The sequence below is a fragment of the Capsicum annuum genome, chromosome 3, assembly GCF_002878395.1.
Source record: "Capsicum annuum cultivar UCD-10X-F1 chromosome 3, UCD10Xv1.1, whole genome shotgun sequence".
In the NCBI taxonomy this organism is placed as follows: domain Eukaryota; kingdom Viridiplantae; phylum Streptophyta; class Magnoliopsida; order Solanales; family Solanaceae; genus Capsicum; species Capsicum annuum.
Genome location: NC_061113.1, coordinates 247,038,218 through 247,057,614, shown reverse-complemented (window position 1 = coordinate 247,057,614; position 19,397 = coordinate 247,038,218). Strand labels below are relative to the sequence as shown.

At 33.4% G+C, this 19,397-nt stretch overlaps 1 long non-coding RNA gene across 6 annotated transcripts; it reads right to left on the bottom strand.

Moving 5' to 3' along the window:
• Positions 1–6,497: 6,497 nt before the first annotated feature.
• LOC124897155 lies at positions 6,498–17,950 on the bottom strand. Of its 6 annotated transcripts, none has more exons than XR_007053817.1 (6): positions 17,795–17,950; positions 9,620–9,675; positions 9,072–9,160; positions 8,875–8,986; positions 7,024–7,065; positions 6,498–6,932 (listed from the first exon to the last, which is right to left on the bottom strand). It is a non-coding gene; the product is annotated as an uncharacterized LOC124897155 (long non-coding RNA). The 6 variants fall into 6 exon arrangements; XR_007053821.1 differs by having other exon boundaries at positions 8,875–8,983; XR_007053820.1 differs by lacking the exon at positions 9,072–9,160.
• Positions 17,951–19,397: the final 1,447 nt, after the last annotated feature.

The window sequence follows — 19,397 nt, the reverse complement described above, 5'->3', positions numbered from 1 at the left end:
ACCCTCCAAATTTCGATCCAATTGGACATTTTTTTTCTTATTCTCACCAGCTTCCATGCGCGTGTCTCCAAACGCCGTTGATGTGGAAAGCTATTCCACTTAAATCTCTCCACGTGTATTAACTAAATCCATATATACTTATTACATTTAAATGGACAAGAAATTCATTTGGATGCCACTTTCTCTCTCCCGAGCATTAGCTCTCTCTCTTTGATAACCCTAATTTAACCAAAATTCCACTCGAATTGAAGGAAAAATTTGGGGGTTTTCCTCATATCTTCCTCGTGTAAGTGTTATTAGGACTTATATTTGTTAAATTTGTTGAATTTTAGCATATTTTAGTTTTTAGGGTTTTGAAATTTCACTGTTAGGGCTGTGCTTTTGGGAATATTCCGTCTCTTTCTTAACATGCACTAAAGGTTGTAGCTTTTATCTTATTGGTGTGTACTTTGGGTATATTCTATTAACTAACTTTGAATTTTTACCCTTTGTTGCAGGTGACATAACAAATGGAGATAATTTTCACAAAATTTCACCATGGGGGAGCTCTTTCCAAGACGAGTGTCCCTACATATGTTGCAAGTTGTGTGCCAAAACTAAGGTACATTAACAAGGACCACTTTTCCATATTGTTATTTTATACTAAAGGAATAGGGTATGAAACTGTTAGAGGATTTTATTATCAAGATGCAGTTACTAAACAGTTCAACCTGGTTAAAAGTGACCGACATCTCCTTAAACTAGGTAAAGACTTAAAACATGAGGACTCTATTGATTTTTATGTCTATCATGTTTTAGATGAACCAATTCTTGACCCTGATGGTCCCACTAGTTTTTTACCTGCACCTGATATTATTGAGTGTGCAGACCTAGAAAGAAAAAGTGTTGGTGTTGATGATAGTGCTAACACAGAGAGGGAATCTATTGGAGTAGAAGAAGAGAGGGAAGCAGATCTAGAAGATATAAACCTAGAAGATATTAAGATAGAGAATGTTAACTCAGGTAAAGAGAAGGAGCCTCATGTAGAAGATATTGGTGTAGAAGAAGGTGATGAGGCTGATGTAGAAGATGTTAACCTAGAAGATCTTGGTGTAGAAGAAGGTGATGAGGCTGATGTAGAAGATATTCATGTAGAAGATGTTAATAGGCTAGCAAGTGAGTTGTCAGATTACTTGAGTAGTGATTCAGATCTCGGAGATATTCCTTCAGAAGATGGCTCAGATGTTGATGAGAAATTGAGGGCTTTTAGACAAGAAAGAAGAAAAAACAAAGCCAACAAGAAAGAAAGAAATCAAAAATCAAGAAAAAAGTTTGTTGAAACTGAAGAAGTACCTGTGGGAGTTGCTGATTGTGTAGATAGAGGCTTTGGAGATATTGATAAAAATAAGGCTACAAAATATGCTGAAAAGTTGGATGGAGATGAGAAATATCTTGATAGTTCTGATTGTTGGAGTGAATATAGTAAAGAGATAGATGTAGATGCTATTAGAGGAGTAGATCTACCTAGAAGAAGGAGAAGCAAGAAAACTAGGTATGATGAAAATTATGAGTTTTCTGTGTTTGAACTTGGAATGATTTTTTAGGGTGCAAAACAGTTTAGAAAAGCTGTTGCAGATTATGTTGTAGAATATAAAAGGCAATTGAAGTTTAAACCTAATGAAAAACATAGAATAAGGATGAAATGTATTGCAACTGGTTGCTGTTTGCTTCTACTAATAGGGATTCAAGTGATTTTATTGTTAAGAACTATAACCCTATTCACAAGTGTATACCTTTAAGAAAGAACAAGATGTGTGATTCAAAGCTGGTTTCTAGAAAGTTTAAGGACAGAATTGTTTCTCAGCTATACATTAGGATTGGGAAATTCAGGATTTGATAAGAGAGGTGTTGGATCTTTATGTAGGTAAAACTATTTGTTATAGGGCTAAATAGATTATTATGAGGGAGAATATGGATGATTGGAAGCTGGAATTTGCCAGATTATGTGACTATGCAGATATGATCAAGACAACAAATTCTAAAAGTTCTTGTTTGATAAAAATTGATAAAGAAACTTAACTAGGAAAGAACCTCTTTATTTATTTCTATGTGTGCTTCCTTGCCTTCAAGCAAGGATGGTTAGATGGGTGTGGGAAAATTATTGATTTTGATGAATGCTTTCTCAAATGAGCTTGTAAGGGTGAGTTGTTGGTTGCTGTGGGGAAAAATGGCAACAACCAAATGGATCATATTGCATGGGTAGTTGTGGATATTGAAACAAAACATAGCTGGGACTGGTTCATAAGATATCTAATTGCTGATCTAAATCTGGGAACTGGTAAAGGCTTGACTGTAATGTCAAACCAACAAAAGGTACCAGTACTTAATTATTTTTCTTATTACTTGACTTTATTTTTCAATAAAATTCTTGTTTTAATAATACTTATACTTATTACAGGGTCTTGTTCCTGTTTTGATGGATCTATTACCAAATGCTGGGAGAAAAATGTGTGCTAGACATATTTGGAGCAATTGACATGTGCACTAGAGAGGAGAAGAGAGAAGAAAGTAGTTTTGGAGATGTGCAAAAGCAAGCTCTGAAGTAAAGTTTAGAGAGGAGATGCAAGCAATGTTAAGGCTAGGTAAGAAAGAAATAACTGAGGACATGTTGGTTAATTCTCCTTCTTCTTGGTGTAGGGCATATTTCAAAATGCATTCCAAATGTAATATTGTAGAAAATAACATGAGTGAGACTTTCAATTCTTGGATCTTAGTTGCTAGATATAAGTCTATAATCACTATGTTATAAGATACCAGGCATAAAATGATGAATAAACATATAGATATGATCAAATTTGCAGAAATATGAATTTCAGACATTGCACTTATGGCAAGAACTATTTTAGAAGATAACAAGAAATATTCAAATAGGTATAGTACTATGGAACAGAGTTAATGGTTTTGAAATTGGGGATGGAGGTTACACATTTGTTGTTCACTTGGACAAGAAGTATTGTGATTGTAGGTTATGGATGTTAAGAGGTATTCTTTGTCCTCATGACATTTGTGCTTATTATTACTTGAATGAAGATCCTGATCAGCATGTAGAGCACTGATATAAGAAAGAAACCATTCTTAAGTCTTATAGCCATTTCATTCAACCAATTACTAATATGAGAATGTGGCCGGAAACCACAAATCCATCAATTGAGCCTCCAAAACTAAGAAAGATGCCAGGCAAACCTAGCAAGAACAGAAGAAAGAACAAGGATGAGCCAAAAAAATGAGGCAAACTCTAAAAAAAAGGTATCAAGATCACTTTTTCAAGGTGCAAGCAAGTTGTCCATAACAAGACTATGTGTGCCAAAATGGTAAGCCTTAAATGAATTTCATAATAGTTTATAAAGTTAACATATTTCTTAACTTTTCATATTTCTGTTTGTTTATTAGAATGGGATGGGGATCAGTAATAGTAGTCAACCTAGCACTCGCCTGCAGCCTCATGGAATCCACCACCACCATAATCAAGTTCTATTTGTGGTGACACCAGTGTAATGCCAAGAGATACCTACACTCAAAGTCAGACAACAAGAGTAAGTTATATATGTTCTGCTGCCTTAATATTCTTCTCCTGCTTAATATTATTATTGAAAATTGTTGAAAATATTGTATTGCATTTATTCACAGTCAAGCTCCACATTTCATACATATGCAACTACACAATTCAGTCAATCGGGATCTATTTGCGCTGACACAGCTTCTGTGCCAAGAGCATATCAAATAAAGGTGTCAAGTGTGGCTGGTAGAGGTCAAGATGCTACTGGTAGAGGTAAAGTTGGTTCTGGTAAGGATGGTGGTTTTGGTAGGGGTCAATGTGGTGCTGATAGGGGAGGTAAAGGAGGAACACCAGATGTCAAGGAGGAAGTGGTAGAGGATTGGCAAGAAAAATAGCCAATGCAAGAGGGACCCCGTTTGAAAGTGAAAGAAATGTTTCTTCCAGTCAAGTACCACCTTTGCCAACCAACAAGAGGCCATACAATGCTACCTCATTTGCTGCTACTACTAGATGCAGAAGGCCTGCAACTGATTTTGGTGTTTACTCTGATCCAACAACTGAAACCCAAGTGTATAATGTATTTTTCTCTGTCTCATTATTTACCTATAATAATGTTTTCATTCAAGTTTTCAATGGTCATTGTCTTATAATTTTATCTAATTTTATAGCCTGGTATATCAAGTGAGAGGATTCTTTATGGAGGTATAAATTTAAAGAGTGTTTTACCAACCAATATAGATATTGGTTTTAAACCTAATGTCCTTAAGTGAAATGGAAAAGATGCAGTCACCAACACACAATTGCAACAAATGAAAGCAAATAAGAGAAAAAAAGTGGATGCAGCCAAGCCTTCTTCATCAGTTGGATCTTCAAAGAAGTAGTTCATTTAGAAATGATTTGTACTGCAATGAGGGTTAATGACTTTGAACGAATTGTGGTACTAGTTTTTGAACAACTTTTTCTTAGGCAGCAGTTAATGACTTTGGTGTATGTTGTAGTAGAACTATTATGCTCAATGTTGAGCTTTTTTTGAACATCTTGTTTACTGATGTATGCAGTTTTTAGCTCAACTTTGAGCTGTTTTAATATGATATCCTGTTGTTTGCACTTTTTAGTTCAATCGTAAGCAGTTTTAATATGATGTGGTACTTCTAATATAGTTCATTTTTATCAATATCTTCAGTAGTTACAAATAGGCTATATGGTTATACCTTCAATAGCTGCACAATTAGACGCAAAGTATCCAATTGACAATGAGATTGTCATACAAAACATGCCAATTCATTCACATTCAACATGTCAAAATGATACAAACTAACCAAACAACTACTACAAACTTGCCATTACAAATTCATTACAAACTAAACTAACCAAACAACTACAACAAACTAACGATTACAAACTAAACTAACCAAATAACTACAAAACTAACCATTACAAATTCATTACAAACTAACCATTACAATATCCAATTGCCTATTCAATAGGTAAACTTAACTATTACCTTACACCATATTAAAGAACCACTTTACAATAAGAACAATGAGAAGAAGTAGAACAAGTCTATTCAATTTGAGCTTAGCATATTCCCTTTCAAGTTTAACTTTTTTGAATTTTTGCCTCAATGCAATCAACTTCTCTTCACTATCTTTCAATTTCTCACACAAAGTGTCCCTCTCTTGTTCAACGTCTTTGAGCTTTTGCTTCAATCGATCACACGAATTTTCACTATCTTTGTACCTAATCACTAAGCTCGATTTTACATCAGGATATTGAAGGTTTTGGATCAATCCATCTAAAGTACCCACATCCACCATTTCCCTAAAATGCAAAAATAGTAGAATAATAAAAAAATTACCAAAAAAATAAAATTAAAATCTGTGAAAATGATAACAAATCTTTGAAACTTTACATCCAAAAAATCTATGACCCAGATTTGATGGAGTCCTTGAAGTTCTTAAAGGACAAAATTCGGAACAATAACACAAATCAGGAACCTCAACATTAACGGAATTTTCTGATATTCTCATCAAAAATGAGAGAAAAAATGATTTAAGAGAAATTATGAGATAAATTTGATAGTGAGATGAGAGAAGTTGAGAGAGAATTGAGCTATGGAGAAGAGAATGAAAGAAAAAGAAGAGGAAATTAGGTTTAAAAACAAAGGAAAGTGAAGGGGATGGGAAAAGTAACGTTAACTTTTTCCACATAGACTGCTTTTTCAATCCTCCCGCGACTACACAACACGCGCAGTATCATGTAGGTAAAAAATGCCCAATTGGATTAAAATTCGGGGGGTTTAGGGGTCTGAGGGTACAGGCCTTAGTTGAGGGGTCTAAGTGAATTTTCGAAACAAGTTTGAGGGTCTGTCGAAGTTCATGCTATGCACCTGAATATTTTAGTATGTATTATCAAACGAATTGGTTAATTGATGTATAAAAGAATATAGCGCTAGATGGTATTATCAAGTGAATTGGTCAATTGGGGGAAAATTAATATCTTGTTACAATGCAGTAGACGTTTATCATGCAATGAGTAATAAACCATGGTAGTGATTAAAAGGGCGTCTGAGTAGGTAGTAAAATTTCCTTTTCTTGATTGAGATTTGGCAAGTGCTAATAACTTTTTTAGTTTCTTTGAGCAATTAGTCATCTTGGCTTTTCTGGAGTAGGGAGTGGTTGGGGGCGGAGTGGGATAGAGAGTCATGCTTATGTAGAATTGACTTATCAGGTTTACTGAATATATTAAGAACTAGTTTGTATATCGGCGCGATGTGCGGCAAATGATAAGAAAATAATTATGATAAATTATATATGGATCAATAAATTTATGTTCTTTATTTTTATTTACTAATTGTTTACTATTTAACAACTAAAATTATAGATTTGAACTTTATGGAAGTTCAAAATTCTACAACTATTCATTTGAATTACATATATTTATTAGCTTACAACTACAAATATCATTTATTAGCTTTCATTATAATTAATACTCACCAATATGAATCTGCCGCATTACATAGCAAAGCCACAATAATATTTAAAATTACATTGGCAAATGACAAACTTGTAATTAAATCTTAATACATGCTTTTACTCCTATAGGCTATATGCATACAATTTTTTGAGAGAATTAATTTACTTACAAACATTTAAAGAGCCAAAATAACAGAAGCTAGTATAGTCTTTTGACTTTGAAGAAATGAACTCAACCATATCTCCCACCCATATGTACTCTCTTCTTTCTTTTATGCATTTCCCTACTGCAAACATTCCACCGAGAAGAACTCTAAAATGACCTTAAAAGTGCTTTAATACAAAATCACGATACATTACATTTGCTTCAATGCATCAATTCCCACCACGTCTAGAAACATCTTAATGATAACTATATATACCTGGCATTACAATTGCGTCGTGTCAATATTGTTTGATAAGATGTATAAAAATGAAAGCCGCAAATGATGGACAACTTGGCAAGTCATTTACCTGTTGTTACCTCATTTTTGACACATGCATTATCTTGAGCTCCTGAAAAAAAAAATTATTAGGAAACTCTTCTATATATAAATCACACATGACTCAACTTATAAGTAAATGAGTAACTCTGTATAAATTGATTCTTTTTTTTCCTTGTTGAAGTTCAAAGCAAGAAAACATACATGATACTTGTAAACACGTTCAAATTTCCATGGCTAGTCCCAAGATTTATTGAGTGAAAAAGAATTTAGTAACACCTTATAAGAACTTGATACTGAAAACAGGTAATTCTTAAATGCTACCACTTGAGTAAAACTGTTATGAATAAATTTGCTGTTGAAAATTGTTGTCATATAACATTCACATAATCGTTCATAAAAATGAAACGAACTCTTCAATTATCGATTTCTAACTTTTCAACCTAGAAATTAATAAAATGACATGTTTTTCCTATGAACTCTTCAACAGGAAAGCATATGGAAGACACAAAGAACATGTTTTCACAACCTTACTCTCTACGACATTAATAAAAGGATGACTTCCATTTCAATTAAATACATGGATTCACAAACCTTTTGATGGTTGGATTTGATCTCCTGCAAGAAAATAAAATCCTAATCTGCATTGGTGTATTATTATTATTTGCCGGGAAATCATAGGACATTAGGCATTATGCCTGCAACTCGACTTAAAAGCTAATCAATATCTCTCAGCAATGCACCAGATCATAATATAAGTTTTTTTTTTTTAAATTGCTGCACCTATTTGTAATTATTTGTCCGTTCAATATTGAATGCTCATGCACAATCTATTAAGAATTTACTCCAGTATTTCAAAAAGTTTAAAGGTGTATGAATTAGAATGAGATGTCTTGTTCTTTGTATCATAACTGAAAAGGAAGAGTAAAGTAATTAAGAAGAAAGATATTAATTTTCTCTCCTTTTGAGGATTCTTTTTTTTATCCAAATTGTTTACTTAAGACCATGAGGGGCTAATGTCAGATTCTGCCCTTCTCTAATGTTGTTTCCTTTCGGCTTCTAGCATGATGACTATTGGTTAGAAGATCCAGACATCACAAAGTCGGCTTCAAGATTATTGAAAATAAAATTACTCAATATGATCATCCTTAAAATAATGGACCATATGTGGTTTGCATCCTCCCTAATATATCTGCAAAGGAAGCACCTGCTCACATGTAAATTAGCACTGCTGCATTTGTAATACAGAAAAAACAAAAAGTTCACATCGTGAAGTTATCTTATATTCATACAAAAAATTTGAAGAAAACAGAAAAGATACGAAAGCAGATGTGTCATAGAATAATCCAATGGAGCTTTTAAGCTAATGATATTAGAATCTTTTGCTAAGCGAAAGAACCTCCCATAGTATCGAACATCCACAAATTAATATCAGGACGAAAGTCAAAAACCACGAATATTCATCAAACTCCAAGTATAATAGCAGCATAGCAAAGTTGACATTGACTATTATTCAGTTATATGAATAATAGAAACTGTGCAGAGATTGTACTTTCTTCAAACATTGACTTCACTCGACACTATTTGGTAGCAAAATGACCAAACATTAACAAACACAACATTTATGGTACCCTCCAATTGTATCTTTGTTATTATGCATCTATGTAAGCAGTTTTTATCGAAGGATTATAATTAAGACTATGTAAAACCATACATAGTAAGAGCAAGAGTAGAATGTAAATTAACGTGTTTGTTCTTTAGAATCAGAGCAAATTTCATTAGATTTTGTCATCATTTATGTCATGATTATTTTTTCTTATGCGACAAACTCAATATTATACTATCTTATGTTTAATAGCACAAAAATGGTGTTGGAAATCACCTAGTTGACTTCGAATTCATTTGCTTACTCTTTCACCTTAAGCTCCTCCATTACTTGATTTTGATCTGTCTATGGTTTGGCTCCTCCTCCGATGCTTTCAATCCTTCACCTACTATATGAATGTCATAAAAACATGACAGATTCATTAGTATATATGCAGTAAGGTGAAAAGTAGGAGTTAGGTAAATTCAATTTACTTTTAGCACATAGACCCTTATGGTCCGATCCTTTACTAAATTCCGCACGTAGCAGGAGTTTTAGTGCACTGGGCTGCCTTTTCACATACCTGAAAAATTCATTGTAACTTGTTTTGCACATGCAAATCTTAACCATTCAATCTGTCACACAGTACATCAATTCAATAAAATACCTTCAAATTAACACTTTTTGTTTTTAGTCCTTTCAACTACAATAATCAGTGGATCTTATGTGATGGAGTGATAGTGAGTGTAAATTGTTTCTTTTACAAAACTTTATTTTTAACCATCAAGATCAAGTCCAGCACTACCACAGAAAACATCTGCAATAAACTATGAGGCGATATGAATCCCAAACATGAAAATGCTTCAATTCTGATAATATCTCCACGTTTTCCACTAAATGTAATTTTAATAAAGTCCTCTTAAGTAAATAAATAACCCTTGTAAAATAAATCAGGACATAATACTTGCACAGTGATAAGAAATTAAGAAGTAACTTTTATAATATGTATATTTCTTAGGACATAATAAGTATAAAATCTTACATTCGCTCCTTTCTAATTTCAGCGCCTCTTCAGGTACCATGATTGGTCCCAAGAAACTGAAAAGTTGATCATTTTCAAGATTTAATACCATACTCTAAATAAAAACATGCACCTTTCAGTACAAAATATATCTCATTACGTGTTATGACAAGGCTAAAAGAACCTAAGGCTTGATAAAGTTAATTAATCTGATTCGAATTTGCAGTCTCCGATAACCTACTTTTCCAAAGAAAACATAATAAAGCAAATAGTGTTAGCGCTAGATGTTTTCAGAAGTTACACCAAGACAAATAATATTTTGGATGGTTGGTTAATTGAGATATCAAAAGAAAAATAAACAAGTATTCAAGTGAAATCTTATGAAAAATTCTAGCACAATTTGTAACACCAAAGTAGAGTTTAAAGTAATTCTATTGATGGTGTTTTCTTAGATTCATACAAAGCTGAGAAATTTAAAAGTTAGGATTAAGACAGGGTATAAAATAGAATTTATTATTACTCAATAAAAAAAATGAGATCTCCTTACCAGTTACCATTATGCTATACTAAAACATATTAAGCAAAAGATTATAGCATGAGAAGAAAGAAATGATCATAGATATGTTGACGAATGAAAAGATCACTGAAAATTCATTAAGATAAGCAAACACTAAATTAGAAATCGAACTACTATCCAGTAAACAGACTTAAGAAATTATTTTAAATAAACATAAACATCAAATAACACAATGTTAACTACATAAAGTTGAAGAGTTACAACTTTAGTTTCCTCATGCATGCAAGACTCAATTTTAGAGTTTCTATCTAAAAAAATTAGTGTATGTTTTTATGCAAAAGACAGGGGATGCCAAAAAGAAACAGTAAGTAGGAATATCAAAAAATGCCTCCCAAAGAGTAGTGTCACATCACCTTATCCATGCATAGCTTATTAAGTGGCAACGATTAAAGGAGACACAAAATAATTAAGGAATGTGCAGAATCAGTAAAGAGGATACAAAGGTTCAAGAACTCTTTACTATTCCTTTTAGTTAATTCAGTCAGTGACGATGAAGGACAAAAAAGAAGAAAGAAAATCCTCTAAATATACCCCTAAGAGCATCACTCTCAGATCCCCAAATATTGCAACCTTTTAGAGAATGCCCGATGAAGCAATTTGAAATTTGACACCAAAATTAAAAGGCGACCACGCATTGTAAACTCAAATAAGAAAAGAGCTATCAAAACAGAATAACATAGTCTAATCCAAACAGGATAGCAACTCAAGTACGAAACTTACAGCAAACTGACATGTGACCAAACTGAATCTTAAAAAATAGCTTCAGGCCTCAACAACTCTCTATGTGTTGTACTACAATAAGGAAACAACCCGTTTAAGTAATCAGACACAGTCTAATAAAACAATCTAGCAACACCTTAATTAGTAAGCAAAATACATGTTAATTACTTATAGTTAAGTAAAATGAACTCTAAATAAATAATACATGACATACATGTATTGATTTGGTATAAACACCGAGTGTGGATAAATTTTTACCCTTCTGCTTAGTATTCGATTACTTCCCCTTCTCTTTTCAATTTGTATCCATTATCTTAAAAACAACTATTTTCCTCCCACTCCTCTTTATCATTATTTCTATTTCTCGAATATTAATAAAATTCGGAGCTTAACTTCTTGATTCTTGAGAGGTAAACTTAGATTTTGTTCTTGGGAAGAGAGGAAGGGTTTTGGATCGTAACTTGACTGATTTAGGGCTAAGGGATTGTAATTTTGTGTTTAAAAACCCCTTATCAACGATTTGGAGTGATTAGGGATGGTTTAGGGGTGTGAAATGACTTCAATACCCTTGATATAAGTCAAAACGGAGTGTTTTTGGCACTTGGAACTGACTTAGGCGGTGCCCAAGTAATCGCACAAGCCAGGTTGGGCGGCGCCTAACCAATCACCTAAGTTTGGTTGGGCGGCTCCTAACCAATCGCATACCCTTACTGTCTCTCATGAAAATAGGCATAAATTTTCTCTCGGTATTGGATTAAGGAGAAATTGGTATCATTGGAAAGTTAATTCGATTCTCTAAATTTTGGTGGGTCTAAATATGACAAAATACCATATAACATCAAGTTACGCTCATTTAAAGATGACCCTTGCGAAATAAAATACTAAAACTTGATGGATTCAAAAGCTCTTAGCTTGTATTACCTTAAGTGACTCCTATGAACACGTTAAACACATCATAAGCTCTCTTTTCACTAGGATACTCATTGTAAATGATGTACTCAAATATGAATTACAAGATTAGAGGTTTCACACGTAGGAAGAACGATTCGTTTTCTAGTTTAGAAGTATACGGGGTATTACAATATCTCTCCCTTGGAATCATTCGTCCTCGAATGATGGGTAGGAACTTATTGAAACATTAAGGTATGGAATAATGTGTCTTCTAATAAAGAATATAGCTGAACTGAAACTTTAGAAATTCTATCATGAAGCTGAATTCTAAGCTAACTTGACTTACTCACCATCAGGAACTGATTCATGCTAGGAGTTTAGAACTCACTTGAGATTTCCATTCTACAATCATTAATATAGAACTGCGAAGTGATAAATTATTCAGGCACGAATCATGAGACAATGAGACTAAGATTGTACAAGGGGTGCTACACTATCTGAGTTGGTATACTTGGAAAACTGAGGTTATGCTCTGAGCACTTATGAACTGAGTCATGACTAAATAGCTGAATCTTAAACATGATGCTTGGACTAAACTGAATTTGCAACTTGCATGGACGTGAATGAATTACCTCAAGAATAGGAAAGATACAAAAACCATGGAAACTTATTTGTCTGATTACTAAACTAAATTGCTGGCTATATGGACTGAATTATACTGAAAGCTTATACTCAACTAGAATATTTCTTCAGCACTCTTAGCAAAAAGTTATAATAACATTAGGGAAAAAGAATCTTGGGTAGGATCAAAGTGAGATATCTGAAGAAGGAAGTCTCAGTATAGCTATAACTTTGTAACATGTAACATAAGTTTCTTAAACATAAACTAGTTTAGAATTACTAGGCCTTAGACAATGCAACTGCTAGTTTTTCAAGCTTAGAAACACTTCTCAAATACTCTTTTCAACTATACTTTCTCCCCTTTAATACCATGCTCACACGGGTTCATATAACTTCATATACTAATGTCTGATCTGAACTAAATTCTCTTACCATGTTCAAGCCTAACTTGAATCACAACTTACTACACATAACATTATAACACTAGTATGAACCATGAATTCAATACCCCAAGCATTTTCACAACTTTTCCTCTCTAAGATGATTTTTCTTATCACTTCAATGACTAACTCTAAACTCTTACTATGGATTCACTAGCATATATTGCATTCCTCCACTTACATCCCAACACGACATTCAAGCCTATCATTATAACCACATATGAACTTCAAGGTAAAAACTCATAAAGGCTTACTCCTCCTTGTCTCTAAACCTCTATCAACAACGACATTCTTGTATTATTCTTAAAAACATACACATAAATTTTCAACTGACCGCAAAATGTATTAAAGACTTGTCCTCAATCTTATTTCACACTTATAGCCTTAGCTAAAATGGGCATACGGCGATCTTTTCTCAATAATAAATATTTACTCTCTCCCATCTAAACAACTATTCTTCATCACTATCTTAACGTAGGAAGAGGTCTCAAAAGGGATAACACATAAGGACCTGAAGCATGAAAGAATACTATACATAACTTTAACACTTAACTGAGGCCTGAAGAATAGAATGTCAAAGGTATAGATTTATTAAAGAGATCTAAACTGAGGGCATACATGATATAAACTGGATTTCACTAGGATCATGAGTTTTTGAGAACTGATCATACTCTGGAACATAAGTTCATACTTATCATGAGCGGTTCAACATAAGATTGGAGTTCATAGATTTCTGAGGAATGACTCGAATCATAGACTGAAGCTGTTACTTACTTACTAGAAACCGATAATGGATTTGAGTACACATGAAGTGTATAATCATTGGCCTTTGGCATGGATCTATCATGCATAACATGAATTTGATGTGATAAAGACTGAAATCCAAGGAATAATCTAGAGGAAGAAAGGATCAATATCTCATCGCAACTCTTGTTGACATATAACGCAATCTAACTCTCAAAACTTGGTTTGGTTCTTCACTCTACCATCTTCCCCTTAGATCAAAGATGACATTCTAAGTCTATGGAACCCTTTACTAACTCTAATCTAGACTGCAATCCCTTTACTCTAGAGTCTAGGGCATAATAATACCCATAAATAATAAACTTACCCTGAAAGACTACACGTTAAAGTGTAAAACCCACTGCTAATACTTCATTATAAGATAAAACTTTATCTTTCTATGTCCCCAATATTCATCATCTAATAACTTGAACACTTACAAACTTAGAATCTTCAGGAGTATCACCATACTATGAGTTCACACAAACTAGTACTTCAACTCTACTCTCTATTAGCTCAATCTTTAAGAAACTCAACTTAGGTTCCAACACTTAACACAGATATCTTCAACCCTTAATGAACCATACTACGTCCGTCATAGCCTACCAATATTGCATCTCCAAACTTATATCTCTAGGCTATGAGAATCAAGACCATAACAAAAGGCTCAACACTATCCATCAAAACTCGTTAACTTGGCTATTTAGAACACCATATACCATATAACTAGTCTTTCTCCACCTAGAAACTCAATGGTACTACTAGCCACACACAACATGTCATAATCCTCAAAAATAAAGCAGCCCCATATTACCTTGGGCATACTTCTATATCATTTATACAACATCATACTTAATCTCAAATCAGTAAACTTACATTCTTGCATTCACTGTTTCAAGCCTATTGGTTCACCTCCATACAGCTACCATCACTAACCAAGCAATCGTTATTTCTACCTTGATGATCATCTACTATTCAAACTTAGTGTCTAGTGCTAGTCATGATTAACAACAAAACCTCATATACTATTCGCACTTGGAAACCATAAAACAAAGCATCAAGAAACACTAGCCCACTAGAATCTCATAACCACAATAATTGATCAATAATCATATGGCCTATCTTATTTACAATTCATTATCACATCCTCCTTCTACACATCACTACCATTTACCCATCCATACACCTAAACTTCTTTCATAGTTCTATAAGTTTCAACTAAACTCCTTTTTGTAGTCCCAAGGGATACCTAAATTGGCAATACTAAACCACTCAACACTTTCATCAATAACCCATACTTTCTAACACAACAAATACCGTTAATAACTCTTTTCACACTTCAAGCAAACAACAATTCAACTTAACTAATAACTCATTTTCTACCTTCTACTAAACTAACACAGAAGGACATACCACTTTATTACTAACGCAATCATATGCAAAAAGATTCTGCTATATATATTCAATAAATCACCCTTACCACTTTTCTGGCCACTACGCCTCAAAACCCCCAGTTCCAACCTACACAAGAACAACAAGATGAACAACAAGTTGCTAGTGAATCGAAATAGGCCTCACACGGCTTCACTAGACTTTGACTTTTGTGTTTTGAATAAGAAAATGAGATGAATAAAAAGGAAACTATGCTAGTGAATCGAAAGAGCCCCACACGATTTCACTAGACTTTTAGTTTCAACCAACACAATGATAACAAGATTGCAAGAGATAGAAACTTGACACATAATATTCAATGATCTAAGAATATACATCTTACTCTGTCTTAACTGGTCGAATCATAAGAATGAGGGCATAACTTTAAACTTGAGAGGCTTATAACACACTAGAAGGCTCCTCTCAAGCTGCTTTGTGAGACTTCTAAAAACTTCTTGCTAGCAAGTCTGAGAGCATTATCAGGGGAGGAACTGAAACTTGCTGATCATGTTATCTCAAGAATAATACATGGATAGGGAAGTATAGATTTACATTGTGGATTTTGAGGAGGAATCTAAAAGCACCTCTGACTTAAGCTTAGTGCACAACTTTTATGAACATGAATAAAGCATTTCAATATTTGGAACCCAAAAGCACTGATGGGATACTTTCTAGCTCTCCTGCAATCCCATAACTATCTGTGGAGATGGTCTGAGAAAGTACTATCTGTAAAGATTTAAGCTTGACTGTTTTTGATATCTTAAAAATAAGGCAGAGATGGCCTGAATAGAGTAGGATGAGAATCTGTTTAAGTTTCTTAGAGAACCTTTCTATGGCACGATTTGAGACTTGAAAGAATAAAGACATTTCCTAAATGCCTTGTAGCCTTTCGAAGAAAAGTACAGATGTCTCCATACCGTTCCACAAGACTCTACTAGACACGGCTTCATAGACACCCTAGGACTCTTGAACTCTATGCTCTGATATCAGGTTTGCAACGCCCCAAAAATCTATCCCGAGATGTCACATGGTGCTTAGAACCACAAGTGATCCCAAGCTAACCCTTCTAATGGCACACTATTAAGTAACTGATTAAATATGTAATAAATACTGAATTTGCTATGTGAAAACATAATAATGGTGAAACAAAATGAATCCAACTTTACATACCGATAAAACTGAAGTTTACATAACTGACTCTAACTGACATCTGTGAAGCCTCTACTATACTGACTATAGATAGTTGGGACATGCATCCAACTACCACTAATCAATACATAGGAATAAGAAAATAAAGAACATAAATAAGCCTGACTGAATCCCCCGAAGTAGGAAGACATATCATCTGTTGGCTGGAATCTGCAAACTATCCGAATATGGTATGCATACTACAACTAAATTGATAGCTACATTATGAGACAATGTAGCACACAGCCAAAATGCAACTGGACTTCCAGCAGTAGCAGCAATGTCACTAGAACCTTAAACATATATGTGGATCAATACTTTGAGGATGTACTGAGTATATGGGGGTACATGCAGTAAGTAAAACATATCACAAAATCATTATTTATAAAATGATGCATGCTAAATGTAAGTGACTTACATAAGCTGGAATGTCTGAAATACTAAAAGAAGTACCAATAAGAAGTAAAACATGCTTTATGAATCTCGTGAGCCACAACATTTCGTTCTAAAAGCTAGGCTTGTATTCTCTCTTTAAATCATACTATCTAAGTGTAAAAAGGACACACGCTAAAGTCTGAATTCTGAAAGCTGAAATCTGTGACTAATATCTTTCTGTAAAGCATAATCAAAATAGAGTTGTGAGTGATCCTTTACATTTAGTTTTCTAAAAGCTTTTTTTTACTCTTTCTGTTCTAAAATCTAAAATCTATAAGCTTTAAGACTTTGAGGAAAACACTTAATTTGAAGGCTTTAGGGAGGTTCTCTTAACCGACATAAACCATGTGAGCATCCATGGAGTCCAATGTCTTGCCCACATTGGAGGAGAGCTGTTCTACCCTTGCCATCGGAATAGAACCTAATCCATGTGATCGATCACAAGCTAAAACTGTCATCCACGTAGAAGTGGGAATAATCTAATAATCTGTACCTACACTGGCTACATAGTTCTGTGGAAGTAGGATGTGCTGAACCCCCACACTTCCCGCTCGATGCTAAATACTACTCCCAATCTTATGCTCAAAATCTTAAGAAAATCCACTTTTTTAAAATAATTTAATGGTTTATAATAAAACCAACTGTAAATCTGTGGAGCTAAATCTGTAAGTCTGAATCTGTGAAGTCGATTTCTTTATCTTTAGCTTAGGACCAAGAGTTCAAATCTTAATTTAAAATCTAAAAATAATCTAGTCATGGGGTGCTCATAGCACAAATAATCTTTAAACAACATTCTTTAATTTGGGGTCTAATGACCCAAGTATCCATCTCATGTTAAAACATCTCAAAATCCATACTTGGTAATGTAAACATTCATAAATTATCATAAAGTCTGGAAATTTCAGCAATGTGCATAAAAACATAAACATACTCATGTACTTCAATTTCTAAATCATAAAAAAAATCTCATAATCTCATGAATAGCAATATGGGGTAAAAACCCAAACTTAAAATTCATAGGAAAGCATATAAAATCAAATAACTTTTGTAATAAAAATCAAGTTTTGGGCACAAGGACGAAAGGATTGTCCTTGTTCAAACCCCACATACCTTAATGGTGATGAAATTGTTGAAAGATTGGACCTTCAAGCTTGATTAAAAGAATCCTTGTGGAGAACTTTGAATTCGGAGCTTAACTTCTTGATTCTTGAGAGGTAAACTTAGATTTTGTTCTTGGGAAGAGGGGAAAGGTTTTGGATCATAACTTGACTGATTTAGGGCTTAGGGATTGTAATTATGTGTTTAAAAACCCCTTATCAACGATTTGGAGTGATTAGGGATGGTTTAGGAGTGTGAAATGACTTCAACACCCTTGATATAAGTCAAAACGGAGTGTTTTTGGCACTTGGAACTGACATAGGCGGCGCCCAAGTAATCGCACAAGCCAGGTTAGGCGGCGCCTAACCAATCGCATACCCTTACTGTCTCTCACGAAAATGGGCATAACTTTTCACTCGGGTATTGGATTAAGGCAAAATTGGTATCGTTGCAAAGCTAATTCAATTATCTACAATTTGGTGGGTCTAAATATGACAAAATACCATATATACATCAAGTTATGATTGTTTAAAGATGACCCTTGCAAAATCAAACACTAAAACTTGATGGATTCAAATGCTCTTGGCTTACATTATCTTAAGTGACTCCTATGAACACGTTAAACACATCATAAGCTCTCTTCTCACTAGGATACTCATTGTAAATGATGTACTCAAATATGAATTACAAGATTAGAGGTTTCACACGTAGGAAGAATGGTTCGTTTTCTAGTTTAGAAGTATATGGGTATTACATACTACCAAGTACAAAAGATGACATGGGTACTCCTAAAAACATAAATTTTTTTTAAAAAAAAATTATGAATAAAACATATGTTATTTAAAAAAATAAATAATTTTAAATTTTTTTGAATAAAATCTTAAAATAATATGTTTTATTCAGATACTCAATTTAAATAAAAGCGGATTAGATTTGAAATAGGCACACATAATATAATCAAAATAGTACTGTTCAAATTTTCTAAAAGAGTAATCGTAGAATATAATAGCTATGATGCTTCTATCCGATACTGTTATGGAATGAAGAAGACAAGAAAGAAAATTGAACAGAAATTGAATGAAAACTCTTGATTGATTCTTTTTTCTTGATTCAAATAAAAGAGTACATCTCTATTTATAAGAAACTAAATAAAATAAATAAGGAAAATATGATATTTTCCTTATAGCTATAAGACTAAATATTATTTAATTAACAAACCCTACACTTAAAAGAAAATAAATAATGTAAAATATTCTTAGACTAAAAAAGAAAAAAGAAAAATATTCTACCATTAATGAAAATAACAAAATAGAAGGAAGGTAAATCTCAACATTCCCCCTCAAACTCAAGTTGGTTTATCCAACTTGAATTTGAACACTTAATTATAAAAAATGTATTTTTTTTCTTAATTTTGTTGCAACAATCTAATAAAGTTGGTCTTCCTCATCTTCATGTTCTTCTTCCACAAGTAGTGCTTTTGAATTATCTTGAGTGTCTTTGAACTTGCATACTTTTGTAACATTATCTTGAGTGTCTTTGAACATGTCTTCGTGTCCGACAATTGAAACTTTGAGAAATAAGACACTCCAACGATAGATTCCTTCGTGAAGCATTT